Consider the following 16848-nt stretch of genomic DNA (forward strand, 5'->3'; position numbering starts at 1 on the left):
CCGAAATTATACCTGCGAAATCTCTTTTGTAGTTTTTATAATATTTGTAAACTAATCGATTTTTTCATTTCAATGAAATATTTAGCAACAAAATAAAACAAACTAAACAATGGACAATAAATAACTAAAAATAACGCTTTCAATAGTTTAGTCCTGGCAAGATAATTTAAACGGTACATAGTTCATCAATTAGAATCTTAAGATCAAATGCTAAAAACAACAATGGTACAAATCAAAATATGAACGATACGTTGCAAAGGCTTTATTATTTGAAAACCAAAATAAAATTCGAATTAATATGCAACTCACATGAAAAGGCTCTTCTTGGTATCCTGAAAAACAAATCCTGACAATGTAGTTTGTGTAAGCAAACATAGAAGTAAAATAATTAACAGATGAAAATGTTCATATATGCTTACTTGTTTTTGAAGGCTTCTATTTCTAGGAGTTCAGGGTCAAACAAAATGTGAGAACATGAAGCTCCTCGTCTATTTGAAGTCACCTGCTTATATATTTGAATCAAAAAGAGAAATCAAATCCTTTTTATCCTTGTTTCAGAAAAGGATCAAACTAAGAAACCAAAACCTTTTTAAATGTCGCATTTTGTCCTCCTGCAAAAATTTACCATATGAAAGTGTTAGTTGTTTGGTTAGACATGGCTAAGTTGATATAGAGCATATTGCAATAAACTAAAAAAAACTTATTTTTGCATCCATGAAAAAATATTATAAAAGTTTCTACACCTTTAGCCTAGTATTGCTTCCAAAAACTTTTTACATCTCTTTTTCACCTTTGAAATGTTTCAACTCAGATATTGAGTGCATAGAACTCATTTTTTGTTAGATTGCATACCGGTTCGAACTTGGTTGGTAATGATGCTGAGTAAATGAGTTTAGAAGGTCATATATAGTCAGGCAACTTAGGGTTTAGGCACACAAGAATTACCAGAAACAAATATTGAGTAGTTTACCCAAAATTTACGCTATTACTATATTTAACTACACGCATTATCGCCTTCCAAAATTTGGTTAGTACTATATTTTTGAACCTAATATAGGAAACAATATTCAATACGATATTTGACCAAATATTAAGTGTATAGTATAAACTTAAAATGATAACCATTTCTGTGGAGGATTTGGCATAAATTACGGTTATATTAAATAACATACTAAATTAGTTTAAAATTTATTGCAGTTTTCATATATTAAATACGGTTATAATAAAATGGCTTCTGATACATTATATGGCTTCTGATACTTTATAAAAAATGTTTAGTTTACTTTTAATAAAATGGCTTCTGATACATCTTGCATTGAAAAAAAAACAAATATTAAATTTTACAACATTATAAGACATAATTGCGTAATACATTATATGGCAATGATCTATGGTAACCTTATATATGGCAATATATTTTGATTGAAAAGTAAATCATGGAATGAGTTAATGGGAAATAGAATTAAGAGAAAAAGTAATGATCTTTGACTTTCCTTAAACATGAAATGATGAAATCGGACATATCTTTGACTTTCCTTTTTACACGAAATCGTCCAATTATTCATTTTGAACTATAATGTATATGAGGAAATTCGAGTGGTACCACAATGGCATTTCTTTGTAATTTCTCTAGTGAATCAAGGGTGATTTTATATATGGGCTGAGAGTGAATATGGTGCTGACACGTCAGCATGGCACTCATGTAAATAACTTACACATTTAAGGTTACTCTTTAAAAATGCTTCTTGATTAATAAGAAGGGGATTATTTTTTTACTGCATAAACTTTGATCTTATTTTTTTTTAATGGGGGTAATGAGGGGCCCGGGTTCAAGATAGATAGATGAAGAATTGTTTAGAAGAAATGGAGAGATGAGAAAGATGGATAGAAAAAGAGTTACCGGAAGAGTGGCTCAGATACCACTTGATAGAACCAAAATACGGATCACTCTACCGGTACGGATGATATGAACTCAGATCAGAGGGGATTGAGAACTGGTGGATCGATGGGTGACATTAAGGGTTGCGGAAGCCCAAAGATACTACCAGAGTTTCGAAGGTTGCCGGATGTGACGCACCGGTCCAACACAACGAAGGTGTTTCACTCGGAGATAACCTCACCAAGTAAACTAAGAATGTTCTAAGACAAAGAACAATGAGAGAAAACTCAAAATATAAGAAGGAAAATCGATGTGATAGATTGATCAAAGAGTTTACATATTTATACTACTTTGAGTCAAAGAGAAAAATAAAGAAAGCACGGAAAAACATTACATAGAAAATAGATATTTGACTAGATCTAGTCAAAGTGTGGAAAACAAGAGAAGACCAGTCAAAACTCAGAATTTGATGAAGACTTGGCAAGATTCATTGACTGTCCAGGTTCATGATGCGTCCATGTTCATGCTGTGATGATCAGGTCGTCCGCGGTAAGGAGAAGGACGGACGCAAGGCTGCCCGCATGGTTGATCATAGATGATCCATGAACGGATGAAGAGATAGCTCGACCCAAATCTTCAGAGAGCCTAAGTAACATCCCTTTGGAGAAGTTGGATGCATCGATCATCATGAAATCATCAAAGTGGTCGGAAAAGTCGAGATCAGCCTGATCCGGTCGTGCGGTACGTCCCAAACGGGCCAGGAAAGACAGGCTAAGTCCGGAATCTGATTCTTCACGATGATCATGGGTTCTGGCTTGACTGTTGGCTCTGGAATGACGAATGGGTCGGGGAAGAACGCATGTGGGTCGGCTGATTCGGTCATCAGGTCGTGGATCCATCCTTAGGTCGCGTCCGGGTGCACGCGGGTCGATCCGGTACACGGCTTTGTCCGTTGATCCGGTACGGCTGAATGGCTGAACCTCAGTTGGACTGATCTGATCGTCCTGAGTCTGCTCCAAGTCTTGGGCCAGGTCCTGGGTTCCATCACAAAGGATGAAGATCCCGCTTGGAGAAGTCATCCGGAACCAAGACCCTTGACCGGATTCTCTAGCATCACCTCTATGACCCTTGGGACGATTAAGCTCCTGGTCATGGCAAAGGAAGTCACAAAAATCGTCGACTTAGCAGTAGTCGACAACCCAGCCATCTACAACGTGATCATGGGAACCCCTTGGATAAACCCCATGAAGGCAGTAACATCCACATATCATCTTGGCATCAAATTCTCGACTCCAACTAGAACCGCAGTAATCTGGGGAAGCCAATAACAGTCGAGACTTTGCTTTCTAGCCGAACACAAACTGTGAAAGAATCGGAACGCCCCTGCGGCTAACCCGAAAAGAGCGAAAAAATCGCTGGAAATTCCTGAGAACTCGGGAAAGGATGATCAAGAATCATCCGATTTGGCAACGACTCAAGACAACGACAAAATCCCCGAGTCCATCGCCAAAGAAGCGGACAACTCAACTCCCAAAAAGACCACTGACCCAGCTAGTGCGGTCGAAACTTCAACACTCGGGGAGTAGACACACCCGCAGCAACAAACAGAACTACATGATGGCTTGATCCTCGGAAGAGGTACGTAGGCAGCTCGTTGAAACCCGGCGAGTTCAGCTATCCCCCTCACCAAAAAGGGGGGGAGTGGGTACGTATACTCGTATACTCCCACAAAAGGTCAAAATACCCGCACATGTATTCAATATTTTTGAAACTTTTTCAATAAAATTCTTTTACTTGATCTTTCGATGCTTAACTCATAAACACTTCGGAGAACGAAAATCATATCCTCAAGGAACGCAAGACGTCGCAATCTCCCTGAAGATATCGAAATCGTGTCATCTGTGAAAACATTCCGTCTGCGACTATAAAAAAAAACCCGTCGATTGGCCCCGACGGGTAAACATAGAAACGTTTCACTTAAACAAATTTGTAGTCAGATCATTTTAAAGATCCTCTTACATCCGACAAGGATACCATAGCGCGTTATACAAGAAATCCAAATTTTGGTTTAGCACTCCTTTGGAGATAGCTCGGTTCTTACTACACAAGTCACATATGCCGGCGCCAAGTCGCAAACTTTAATCAGTAAGAATCAGGAAGAAATCACTAACAGGCAAAACGAAAGCCGATCAGTCATCGCACAGACTTAAGGCTGAGAGTAAACCTAGGTCTTGCCCTAAATCCAGCCTTGCTGGTACTTAACATCACATAGACATAGTATCAAAACCTGATACGAGATCTAAAACATGTCTCTTATCGCTTAAAACGCTCACTAAAAAGTAGCATACGGACTAAGCGACAAAATAAGAGTTAGAATATGAAGTGACTTGACGAAAGTATAAATCAAATCATAAAATGAAATTTTCGAGAAATCTACTTCATATTCATAAAAACCGCAAAAAACGGCAGGGATTCAAAGCCACAAACGGCCAGTCCCGAAATACACAAAGTTACACGACCTACTACGGTCGCGGCATAAAAAATTAAACGGCCACACTTGGCCTAGCACACAGCAAAAACAATGAAAGGGATATAATCCCAGAAAACTTCAATAATCTAAATCTAAGTCGCAATATCCATAGAGGGAAATCCCAAACAAGTCCGCAGGCTTGTCTACCTCTTGGTCCCCGCCTCCGGCCTTTCCGCCTGCGCCCGTCTCCACCGTATACTCCGAAACCTCGACGGGATCCCAGAGCGTTCGGACCCTTCCCTCGATCGGAGGAACCAGGGATTTGGCCTCAGCACATTCCCTCATGAGAACATTCATCTCAGCGACCTCGGCGGGAAAGGAGAAGTCCTCGCCCTGCGTCTTGTGAAGGGTAGCAACCGAGCCTCGGCACTCGCGGAAGTCACCCACGAATTCCTGAACTTCCTTGAGGCTCTCGAACTCAGTGGCAAACATTCCGGCCCTCCGCCTCATCTCAGCGGCAACAGCTCTCCTCCCCTTCCTTTCTGCACGAACGAGGGCTCGAGAATGAAGTTTGGCCTGTTTACGGTTTTGTTCCTCAACTTCCTGCCGGTATCGGAAGAGCTGTCTTTCGGCCTCCTCGGCTTTGAAGCGAGATAGTCGCGCCGCTCGGAAGTTTCCTTCGATCGCCGCTCCCCACACTCTCATCCCCTGCATGAACTTAAGGTCAAAGAAATGTACACATAATTACAAAAGATACGACCAAAGTTAAGAGGACAAACCTCGTTGATTAGACGAGACCCGTCAGTGGTCACTTTCCTCCTCGCTTCATTGTCCAGCGACTTGTCGGACGTAAACGCGGGAGGGAGGTTGTCGAAAAAATCATTAGGGGGAGGAGCCGCGCTAGTTCCACCCCTTTCTTCTAAGGTGAAACTAGGGTCCCATCCCGGCAGCGGGTGATCTCTCGAGGCAGCTTCGAAGGCAACACCTTTGCCCTTCCGAGATCTGTTTTTCCGCCTCTGAGTGGACAAGTCGACAACTTGCTCAACGAGAAGCTGGGGAGTGCTTCGCGATCGATGAAGCCCCACCGCGCTACGGATCCGTTCAAGAGTAAAGGAATTCCAGAAAAACGGCCTCGACCGAAGAAGATCTCGCTTAGCGAAAAGATCGTTGGGGACCTCCGGAAAAGGGTTGTTCCCTACATGAAATATTTTTTTTTTATTTTTCACGCACTTTAAAAGTATCGAAACAGAAAGCAAAGTAGTCGTATTACCGCGACCGTAATGCCATTCCAGACGGAGTAGATCGAGGCAGCTTCCTTCGACGGACTCCTCATCTATTTTGACAAAGAAGAAACGCTCGAACAAGTCTTTGGGGTTCGAAGTTGTCCCCTGGATTATCGTCAGATCGTTCCTTGCCTTTATGGAATACAAACCCTCGGTCGTCATTGGTCTGGTAGTCCAGAATCCCTCAAAGTCGCCAGGGCCGAGATCCATCCCAACTCATCGCTCAAGATCACCACGCCGAGCCAACTCTCCATGGCCGAAACATTCAGCTGGCCCATCGAGAGCTCGAAACGGTGAAGGGTACGAACGATGGCGCCAGGGATCGGGAACCACATGCGGCAGTACGACAAATAGGCCTCGTAGTAAGTAAAGAAACCTGGGGAGGGTTCCTCGCGCTTTCGTTGCCAACCGGAATTCAGAACGTAAGTCCATTCAGAACTTGGTAAAAGTTCCGAGGGGTCGTGAGATACTCGGGAAAAACCGCGCTTGGCGTGAATGACGCACCAGGCGCCCTCGGAGGACGCTTGGGAATGGGATTCTCTTGGTGAGGCGGAGGCAAGCCACCAAGAGCTTTGTAGTACGCCTCCCTTTCGTCTTCCTCAACTGCGAACTCGTTTTTCGGGCTGATCACTTTATTGGCCGGAGAATCGTCCGAAGACGAATGAAAAGAAGAATTCTTCTTAGAATATCTTGATCTTGAAGACATATTTTTCTTTGAAAGAAAGGAGAGGATTCTTAAGAGTGGGATTCTTGGAAAATTCTTAAAGTGTAAAGATCTTGGATAAAGTGACAATGATAAAAAATTCTTACTCCATCTTTATAGGCAAAAAATTTACTATTTAATCTGACTTTCGGCAACGATTACGTCTCCGCACTTCCCTAATGAGATATACCGCAATCTAGGACCTTAATACCTGAAGCACAACGGTTCCTAGCTAGCTGGGGGGCTAACTGTTGGGGTCAAAATCGGTCAAGACAAAATCGATGCCCGAAAGTCCTCGGAAAAACCAAGTGATATTCAAAACCTCGAAAAAACGAGAGAACGGATAACTGAAACAGGTCAACCAAGGAACACGGTCCTGGGCGCCGGGCCGCCAGACCGTCGTCCTGGGCGCCGGGCCGCCAGACAGACATCTTGGGCTCCTGGCGTCCAGACCGACGTCCCGGTTCTGTGTGCCGGGCGGCCAGACCGAAGTCCTGGGTGCCAGGCGGCCAGACAGAAGTCATGGGCGACGGGCGGCCAGATCAACGTTCTGAGCGCCGGGCGGCCAGACCAACGTCCTAGGCGCCGGGCTGCGGATCGTTCGGCAAGTACGGCCAATTCCTCGTGAAACCATCCTGGCACTAGTCCAATCCTATACTTTGCATCCTTGCTTGAAGCCTCGCAGTACGAATCTTTAAAATCGTGAATCTAAGACTCCCATTTCGTTTTAATCCTAATCGTCGGGGAAGTATCGGAAAACCGCGGAAGGTTCGGTTGACGGATAGATTTCAATTCGTCGTATAAGACGATGACGGTTATCTTAAAACACCAATCATCTCAACTATACGAGGAATTGGGGATCTTTCGGAAAATTGATATCGTGACAAGAGTACGTTATCGAAAAGATCGTAAAAACGTCTAAGGTCTAAAGAACGGCCTGAAAGGGTTCAAACATGACCAAACGTCCCGTTTACAATTTTTTAAATCTAATTCGAGATAAGTATGATTGTTTGTATTTATCTTTACAAAACAAGATAAATGTCAAGTTTCCAAAAGATAAATGTCAAGTTTCCCGAAGATAGATGTGAAGTTTCCCGATAGACATGAAGATCGATGAAAATGGAAAAGCCCGATTCGCGACAGATTTGACCCAAAGGGAGGATAGACCGTCTTAGAAGGAGTATATAAGAAAGCTTGGGGCAAGGAGCAGAGGCATCATCAAAAACTTTCCAGAGCAACTTTGCACTTAGAGCAACTTAGGTTTTTATTTTTCCGTTTTTACTAGCGAGCTGCGACTCAAATACGTTAGACTTAGGTTGCTAGACTAACGAACTGACCGACAGCTCTTGTAGCCGAGGTCCTTATATGTTGTCCACGCTCAACGCGAATTCGGAAATAAGATCTTCTTGCTCTTCTTTTGTTCTTACGTTTTTTACGAATTTCTCGATATATTGATTGTCTTGTGCGTGGCCCCGCAGAAATCCGGGACCTTCAGGGGAAGTTAGGTTTACTTAACTTTCCTCTGTTTTATATTTACTAAAATCGACAGTGCGAATTTTGGTTCCCACAATAGGAGAGAAGGCGGGAAGAGTTGCGAAGGCGAATCTCTCTGCCCATCTACCACTAAAAACTGGATGACGCTTCCTCGCACTCTTCTCAATCTTCCGAACCAGAGCACTGCCACTGCGGGGGTGAAGGTAATACTTCCCCTTTGGTCCAGGCAAGGTAGCGACATAGTACGAGTAAAGGACCTCGTTCACCCCTAAAACCAAGCCTTCCAAGCCACCGAGGTTTTGAATCGCTATTAGAGTTCTCCAGGCCGGAGGAGTCAGCTGACCAGGGGAGATGTCCAGGTGCTCCGACAGCTTCGCAATCAATGAAGGGATTCGATCCCGAAAGCCCGATTCAAAATACGCCTCGTAGATCGGAACTTCATCGACTCCGAAGTCTGAAATCCTGTCAAAAGGACACGGGATTCGAATGGCCAGATCTTGAGCAAGGTCGTACTTCCTCCTCCACTCCTCGATATCTCTTTTTCCGGTCCGAGAAACCGGGCCCAACAGTAGAGATCCTCCGGCTTCGTCATCAGAGGAGATGTTCTCAATCTCGTCAAGTCTAGGGCTTTCCGTTTCAGCCGCGGGATCAGGGGAGAGAGAGGAAGAATTTACCGAGTCTAGAGTCCTAGATCTAACCTTGCTATCTACGGGAGAGGGATCTAGGATTTTGCTAGAGGATTCACTGAACATTATCAAAGATGGTCTAAAAGAAGAAGAAAAGAGGAGAAGAGAAGACGGCTACCTATTAAAAGCGAGAGGAAATCTCCGAGAGAGGAAGCCGCCGAGAGAAAATCTTGGAGAGAAATAGAGAAGAAATGAGAGAGAGAGGTTTGATCTCGATCAAATGAGAGAGAGAAGGAAGAAACCCTAGATTGACAACCACGCACCTCGTGTGGATTGCCACGCGGTTAAATGAGCGCCAAAGGGAGAAACTCAATCGTCGTTGGGCTTTTTCGCGAAGCCCACTCCATTCAAATGATTTATCCGCAAGGCCCGTATACCTTGAGCCTTTGAAAGGGGTCATCCCTTCCACGTTATTTGTTTAGAGACGAGTCATGGCAAGGATTTGGATATCCTGGGGGAGTTATGATATTTGAAGCTTCATGAGATCATTGCCTTATTCATCAACAGGGTCCCGGCCTAACTCGACACGAAGGATCAAGGTATCTGTAGCTATCTCCAGCTCAAAGAGAAAATTATCGAGACAAGGTCCAAGAACACATGTTATCCCTTATTTTCCCACGAGAAAATCAAGGAATAAGGGGCAAACTGTTGGGGAAAAATATCCAGGCATAAGTTTTCTCCAGCTTCCGGATAGGTCCTCGACTTCTAGACCCTTGCTTAAGAAGAAACCAGGAACAGACTCCTGCCATAGGTCCGACCCCCTCGATCGGACCGACCCTTGGAGCAAAATAGAATTTTTCCGCCTAAGGGAAAACTTCCATTTTTTTGATTATAGAAGAGTTCGCCCTACTTTAAACCGACGTCTACAACTATAAAGGGGGAGCCCAAACCCTAGAAGAAGGGATCGACTTTCAGAGGCTAAGAGATTAGAGTTTAGGCGACTTAGAACTAGGTTTATACACCAACGTTGTAGCCCCGAATCATAGACTCAATAATACATCTCTTCTAGCCTCAATTCCTTACTTTTCATACAAATCTTCTAGTGTTCCGTAGTACTAAAACGACCCTACACAAAAATACCATAACAGGAAGAGTACGAGTTGTCATCTTGTAATCTAACTCTGGGTGGAATGCTATATTTGTGATCTGTCTCGAGAGTTTTCCGCAGCGTGCAAGCTTGTGGGATTTCTGAAGATGCACAAATAATAGCCAGGAGACAAATTTTGGGATCTCGTATCAGGGTGTTTGATACTATGCCTAGAGATGTTAGAGACCAGTGTGTTGGGTTTAGGGTATGACTTAGGTCTAATCACGACTTTTAGGGGGTGCGATGACTTCTTCGACTTACGTTTCCCGTATCATTTTCGACCTGATTCTGTCCCGCCTTAAAGTCAGTGATATGTTCTCGGCTTATACGACTTGCATGGTAAGAATCGAGCATCTCTTCGAGGATAATTTTTAAGTCTCCCGAAAGTGTTGACCAAAATTTCGGAATTTTTTATTGCACTATTACCCTTTTGTCGGGTGTATGAGAGCTATCTCTCGAGATGGCTTAGTCTGTTTAGGACGTTGAGAATTTGTCGTGATCAGCAACTAACTTATTCGTAGATATTACCATTTTTTTATTCTTCGCAAAGAATACGTGTCAGGAAGGAGTTTGTGTTTTTATAGTCCCAGACGGACTATTTTTAAGTGAGTGTTCCTTTTCGGAAAGTGTTTGGACGAAAAAGGGGTTCTTCGAATGTTAGCGACGTCTCGCCTTTGTCGAAGATGAAACTTTTTACGTTGTTTCTTATGTAATGGACTGTTCTGTTGGTAAATAGATTTTGGGAGATTTCCACTGAGCTTGAAAAGTGTTAAAAAATACCGAGTTGCGGATATTTCTATATTTTTAAGGGAGTATATGAGTATATGTATACGTATCCACTTCCCCCCCCCCTTCTTAATGAGGAGGGACAGCTGAGCTCGTCGTGCGACAAATTGCCTACGTACCCTTTTCAGGGATCAAGCCGTCTCGTAGTTCAGTGAAAATATAGTTTAGTGATAGTATTTCTTGAGGTGCATCGCGTTCCATGTTCTCGGAACTTTGACTTCCTGCATGTTTGCGATTTCGTACGAGTCTTGGTAGAACCAAAATCCAGCACCGTCCTTTTTGGTTCATGGACACAGCCCAAGGTGGCGTTCTTGTTTACCAGCTCGACCAAACCGAGGTTTTACCATCAGATCGTGCTGAATCTACTGACCGTGTCAACCCATCAGCTCATTCCGTTCATTAAGATCACCCGGCCAACCAGCCCGACCAGCCCGCGTGCATCCTTCTCCTCACCGCGGACGACCTGATCATTACAGCATGAGCCTGGACATCTTTATAAATCTGGACCAGTCAACATAATAATCCGCACCTTGACTAGTCTTAGTCAATGTCGATTTTCTATGTCTTTTTTCATTCATTTCTATTTTCTATGTTGTCTTTTCCCACATATTTCTTTATGTTTCTTTGACTCACAAACCTTATAAATATGTGAGATCTCATGAATAAAAATACACATCGATTTTCTAATTTATCTTTTGAGTTTTCTCTCATTGTTCTTTGCTTAGAACATTCATATTTCACTTGGTGAGGTTATCTCCAAGCGAGCCACTTCGTAGTGTTGGAACGGTGCGTCACATCCGGCAACCTTCGAATCTCTGGTAGTATCTTTGGGCTATTCGGCAACTGATATCACTCAAATTACCCTAAAAAGTGAATTACTCTCTCAAATAAGAGATTCAGAAGTAGTACTTAGGGATCGAATCCACAAGAACTCTAGGATTACTTGAAGGCTTAATGAATTAGAAATGAAGATAGACTTAAAGGTTTATATGTTTTAAAGCAGTAAACAATATGGTGGACAAGGTGGTTGTTCAGTAACTGAAGTGAAGGTTGTTTCTTAATGAGGAAAATAGCTAGATTCAGGTAACTTCTCAGATATGAAATTATGCAGTTTGAAAGTGACTTTAGGGTTTTAGTTCTTTGAACTCAAACAATTGGTACCACCAGCAGGGTCTCCTTTGACTAGATCCCGGATCTCAACTGTCGTATGTTGATCACGGAAAAGAGTCGATCGATACGAATTTTGTCTAATCGATCGATACACCTTTCAAACAATCGATCGCTACAACAATGGTTGTATCGATCGATTGTAATTCTAGCAAGCATTATCGGATAGGTTGAAATCGTTCTCTAATGATCTAGACCACCTTTCGCATGTGTCTAGTCAGTTAGATCACTCTAGTTTAATTCTGGGAATTGAGAGTATACAGTTGGTTATCTCATCAATCCTAAGATCTAGATTTAAGGGTGATCAATCCTAAATCTAGTATTAAGAGCAACTAAAATGAAAGAACTAATTTTATCACCCTAACAATTGTCACAAACTCATCACATGATTCACCCTTAGTAGAAAACGGGTGAAATCCATGGTATATCAACTCCCCCAGACTTACTCATTTGCTTGTCCTCAAGCAAAAACAGTAGTCTTTGGAAAATGTTTGAAAACAGTAGGAACTCAAAGATTCAAAATATTGAAGTCATCACTCTATGGGTTTGCAATTCATATTTAAACATCCTAATCACAGAAGTTCAATATGCCTTATCCTAGCTTAGCAACCAAATTCATCTAGTCAACAACTTAGCAAATCTTATCTGACATTCCCCTCTACTAACCTCATTTCTTAACATAAAATAAAAGTGCAGGCTTTACCTTGGGAGTATCGATCAAAGGACACATGGATTCAACTCAAACAAGTATCTGAACACACAGGTAGTCTTCTCTGATCCCTTTTTCCCTCATCTCTCTTCTCTGAATCTCTTATTAGTTTCAATTTCAATAGGTTTTGATGCCACAAAGGTCATCTAGTCTATCTCATGGACATTTGCATTTGTAACTCATACATTTTTGACAAAGTGTAGCGAATAATGGGGTCTCTGGTAATTTACCTATCCCTCGTTTCCACAATGTGTGATCATCCTTGAGATTTAGAATACTGGGGTCGCAGGAGACACTCCTACCCCTCTGCCACTCAAGAAATCATTTCAATCTTTTATAACATAAACTTTGATCTTTGAGATGCCGAAGAGAGAGAAGGAAGGGAACCAGAAACACACAGACTTTTTACCTTCCAGACTTGTAAGAGGATTCCGATCCAGTGATTTCCAAGCCCCAAGAGAAGCAAATAAAGTCAGTATTAGTGTTGGAGGTAAGCTTTGGTTCCTTCAAACAATCTCAGCTAGTGTATATAGGTGACAGGTTGATCCACTTTAGCATCTTTAGTACTATCTGCAATCAGTAAATCTAGAATGGTGCTAAAGAGTGGTCAGACAATCAAATATAAACCTATATCAATGTTCCTGTTTAATACTTATGTGAAAAATAATTTTGAAAAACATTTTTAATAAAAACCAAAATAAAACACATATTAGTAAACTCCCCTTAGACTTAAATTACACTGTCCCAATGTAACACAGCCGGTGTGAGGTAAATAAATAATTCATAAAAACTAAATAAAACAAGATAGAGTGACTAAACCTGACCGACATGGTGTCGATCGATGCGTAGGGGTGTACGTCGATCGTTAGTGATGGTCGTGTGGTGTCGAGCGATGTAAATGGTATGTGTCGGTCGACGGAATCATCATTCTACTTGGATTTTTAAAAACTGCAAAAATAAATCCAAAAAATAAAAGTAAAAATGTAAAAATAACTTAGAAAGAAAATAAAACCTAATAGTGGGTTGCCTCCCACTCAGCCTTTGTTATAGTCATGTAGCTTGACTGTGGTGGGTGTGTGACTCATGGGGTGCTGTGGGGGTTGTTGTTTGCTGGTGGGCAAACGTTTCCCTCATCTTTGGACTCAGTAGCAGTGAAACTTCTTGTGGCATTATGTGATCTTGTCCATCTAGGATGTATCTTTGCTAAATCTGCTTTGATGACTTGTAGCCTTCTGTCCAAATCTTCCATCTCGAACTAATGTTGATAGAAATCAAACGTTGAATGCTCTGACAATTCTTCATTTAGTGATGTGTCATGCTGGTCATGAATCTGCTGATCTCGGTCTGCCAAGGACTCGGTGTCGATCGATGCTACTAGATGTGCGTCGGTCGTTTCGCTGGGCGTTCTGTCGGTCGATCCAGTGTCAACTGTGTCGATTGATTCTGATGGTTGTCCTTGGTACTGCAGAGCACGTATATCGCTATTCATTTGGCGAGGAGTTCTGCATAGGTTGTTCACTCGTTCATTAACAGTAGCGTCAATGTCATCACAGTTCCCGTTGAGTCTCCTCTCCATAGCATTCATAGCTTCGTATAGCTCATGTTTGATCTGATCAACTTCTGCTGCTGTGCATGCTCTCTTCGCTGGTGGTGGCTCGATGTCGATCGATATAGGTCTAGGCCTTTCGATCGATGTCGCGTCTCTGTCACTAAGACCAGTATGATCTTGAACTATGCCCATGTCTTGTTGCAACTCGTTCAGCTGTTGTGACAGTGTATCCAGGTATAGATTCATTTGGTAACTACTTACCACCTAACTATATCCCCTCGCCAACTCCCAGCTCTCTGCTGATCCCAAGTACTCCATCTCCATCATTGCATTTTTCCGTCTTTGACGGGGTCGTTTTGTACTGGTTTCTAGTGTTCACCCGTTTTATTTAACCCGATCTGCAATCCGGCTTGAATATAGCTATGGTACCGGTCGATTGTATGCGAATTCCTGCATTGAGAAGGGTAGGAGAGCTCCGCCAGGAAGGGCGGGATTCTAATGATAACTAATGCTAAAGAAAGAGCTTGCAAACAGCAGCAGAAGAGTTCCTGCCTCTTGTTTCAGAGTCAATTTACGGAATCTCCTTTCTTCGGTCTCAATTCCGTACTCAGGAGTTTCCTTAGCGCATGATAGGTGAACTGAAGTGATCGTGCTTTTCCTATCCTCCATTGCTGCGAACCTTGTGTCGATCGATGGTGAAGACTGTGTGTCGATCGACGGGAAAGTAGCATTCTGAGTCTGATCTTTCTTGCGAATTGACTCCAGTTCTTTTTGTAGAAGATCGATCCTCTTGCTTAACCATTCGACATTGTTTTTGAGAGGGCTGTAGACGTCTCCAATCCGTGTATTGATGTAAGCAACCTCCCATTCATCTATTTTAGGTGATGAACATTCTGGTTGGTCTTTGGATGTAGGCTTGCCGATGTCGATCGATTGTGCAGTTGCTGTGTCGATCGAAACAGGTGGCCTAGCTTCCTTCTCAAGCATGGTCATAATGTTCCCAATCTCCATTCTTTTCTTAGCCATGTCACTTTGGAAATCCTTATATCTGATATCCAAAGGCTGGAAAGTATCTTCCACCAATGTGTGATAGTCTGCCTCAACGTGTGCCTGAGCTCTCCATACATCAGTCACCATATCATCTATATCCTCTCTACTGTAGGGTACTGGTGGTGGTCTGTATGCATGGTAAGGGCATTTGTGTTCTGGAAGGCGTAAGCAACCTTTGTGAAAAAGATATGCTCTCTCCAGGATTCTCCTTATGTGCTCCTTGGTAACAGGGATGATTTCACCATCAACTCCCCTAGCATGTCCAAACTCATCTCTGCGGACACCAAATTCATCCTTTGCTTCCCATCTGAATCTTCTTGATCCATCGGTGTTAAAGGCACGTTGTCCAAGCTCAATACGTCTGTCGGACAATCTTACTGTTGCTCTGTCGATCGATCTGGGATACCCGCCGTCGATCGATGGTGAATCGATATCGATCGATGGTGAACCCCTAGGTTGACCGAAGCTTTGAGGAACTGTATCCTCTTCCATGGTGACGTGGTGGTTGTCCTGGACGTGAGCTAGGATGTCTGGATGGCCACGTTGCTGTGTGAACAGGTTCTCTGGTCCATTGGCAATTTGAAGGATGTCTGCTATGTCTTCTCTGGTTATGCAGAACTCTTCCATCCATTGCTCTTGCAAAGCCATCTGTGTCCCTGAAAATACCAAATTCATCAGGTGTTAGTGAAACATTCCTGATATCATATGGTTCATGAAATCAAGATTGAGCTCTGGTAAAGGCGTCGATCGATGGTGCAGTGGTGGTGGCGATCGATGGTGATCGTCTCGCTGATGGTTGGATCGATTGTTCATGGTGTTGCAGTCCTCCATTGTTAAGTTGCTAATTGCTGGAAGCTGCTGGGTATAAGGTGTTGAGGTTTGAATTTTCGTGGCTGGTGTTGTCAACCTTATATACCCATGCGTTGCCCTAATCGGTGAAATTCTGATTTTGTCCTTTAAGTCGTCCGGGTCAATATCGATCGATGTGATGCTGGCGATGTCGATCGATGGACGATGTCGTTTTGCTGGATGTAGTAGATAATCGAACGATGGTGGACGCTGGATGTCGATCGATTTTGGGAATCGATTTGCAAATCTATCATTCTCTAAGTAGTTTTCCCAAGCTATCTCTTCCCAATAATCTTCATCATATTCATCACTGTGGGAAAATCTGGCTATATCTACTGCAAAACTCTCATGAAATCCGCTATCTGCCCAACTCCTTACTGAGTAATCATCTTCTTTTCTGTTGGGTGGGATAGCGAAATTCGGGTAGCAATGATCTGGTAGATCGAGTTCATTATCTGGTGGGTCTATGTCGATCGATAATCCATGGTGGATGTCGATCTCCTCTGACTTGCTAGTATCGATCGATGATGTTAAGGTGCTGTCGATCGATCCCGAGTACTCTGTCTCGTACTCGACTTCACAATGACAAACTGCAATGATACCAAGATCATCTTCTTTTACCACATTTTTGGCTGGTGGTTTGCCAAGTTTGACAGGGTCGTAATGGATATCTGGATCTATCATAGTCAAGCACATCCTGTTGGTGTTCATGTCACATATAGCTCCTACTGTAGCCATAAATACTCTTCCAAGTAAGAGGGAAGAGTTCCAATTTAGCTTGATGTCTAGGACATGAAAATCCACACGGACTATAGCATTACCAATCTGTACTTCCAGGTCTTTGATCAAGCCTCCAGAATTTTTCTGAGTGTAATCCACAAATGTAAAGATCTCTGGTGAAGGCTCTACTTGCAGACCCAGATGGTCTGCCATGACCTTTGGTAAGATGCTGACTGATGAACCAGTGTCACATAGTGCATGAGGAAATTCAATCCCTTGTACTACACAGGGTATTGCAAACTTCCCACGATCACTCTTCTTCTTCAAAGTAATCCTTTTCCTCATATTTTTTCTGACATTGTTAAACCTTCTTCTAATGTCATTTTCAGTCTCCCTTTTTTCTCTGAAGAACATCC

At 42.7% G+C, this 16848-nt stretch overlaps 1 long non-coding RNA gene across 1 annotated transcript; it reads right to left on the reverse strand.

The window, feature by feature from the left end:
- Positions 1 to 270: 270 nt before the first annotated feature.
- Positions 271 to 993, reverse strand: LOC130511504 (uncharacterized). The gene is made up of 3 exons (XR_008944988.1): positions 744 to 993; positions 420 to 611; positions 271 to 332 (listed from the first exon to the last, which is right to left on the reverse strand). It is a non-coding gene; the product is annotated as an uncharacterized LOC130511504 (long non-coding RNA).
- Positions 994 to 16848: the final 15855 nt, after the last annotated feature.

The sequence above is a fragment of the Raphanus sativus genome, chromosome 4, assembly GCF_000801105.2.
Source record: "Raphanus sativus cultivar WK10039 chromosome 4, ASM80110v3, whole genome shotgun sequence".
In the NCBI taxonomy this organism is placed as follows: domain Eukaryota; kingdom Viridiplantae; phylum Streptophyta; class Magnoliopsida; order Brassicales; family Brassicaceae; genus Raphanus; species Raphanus sativus.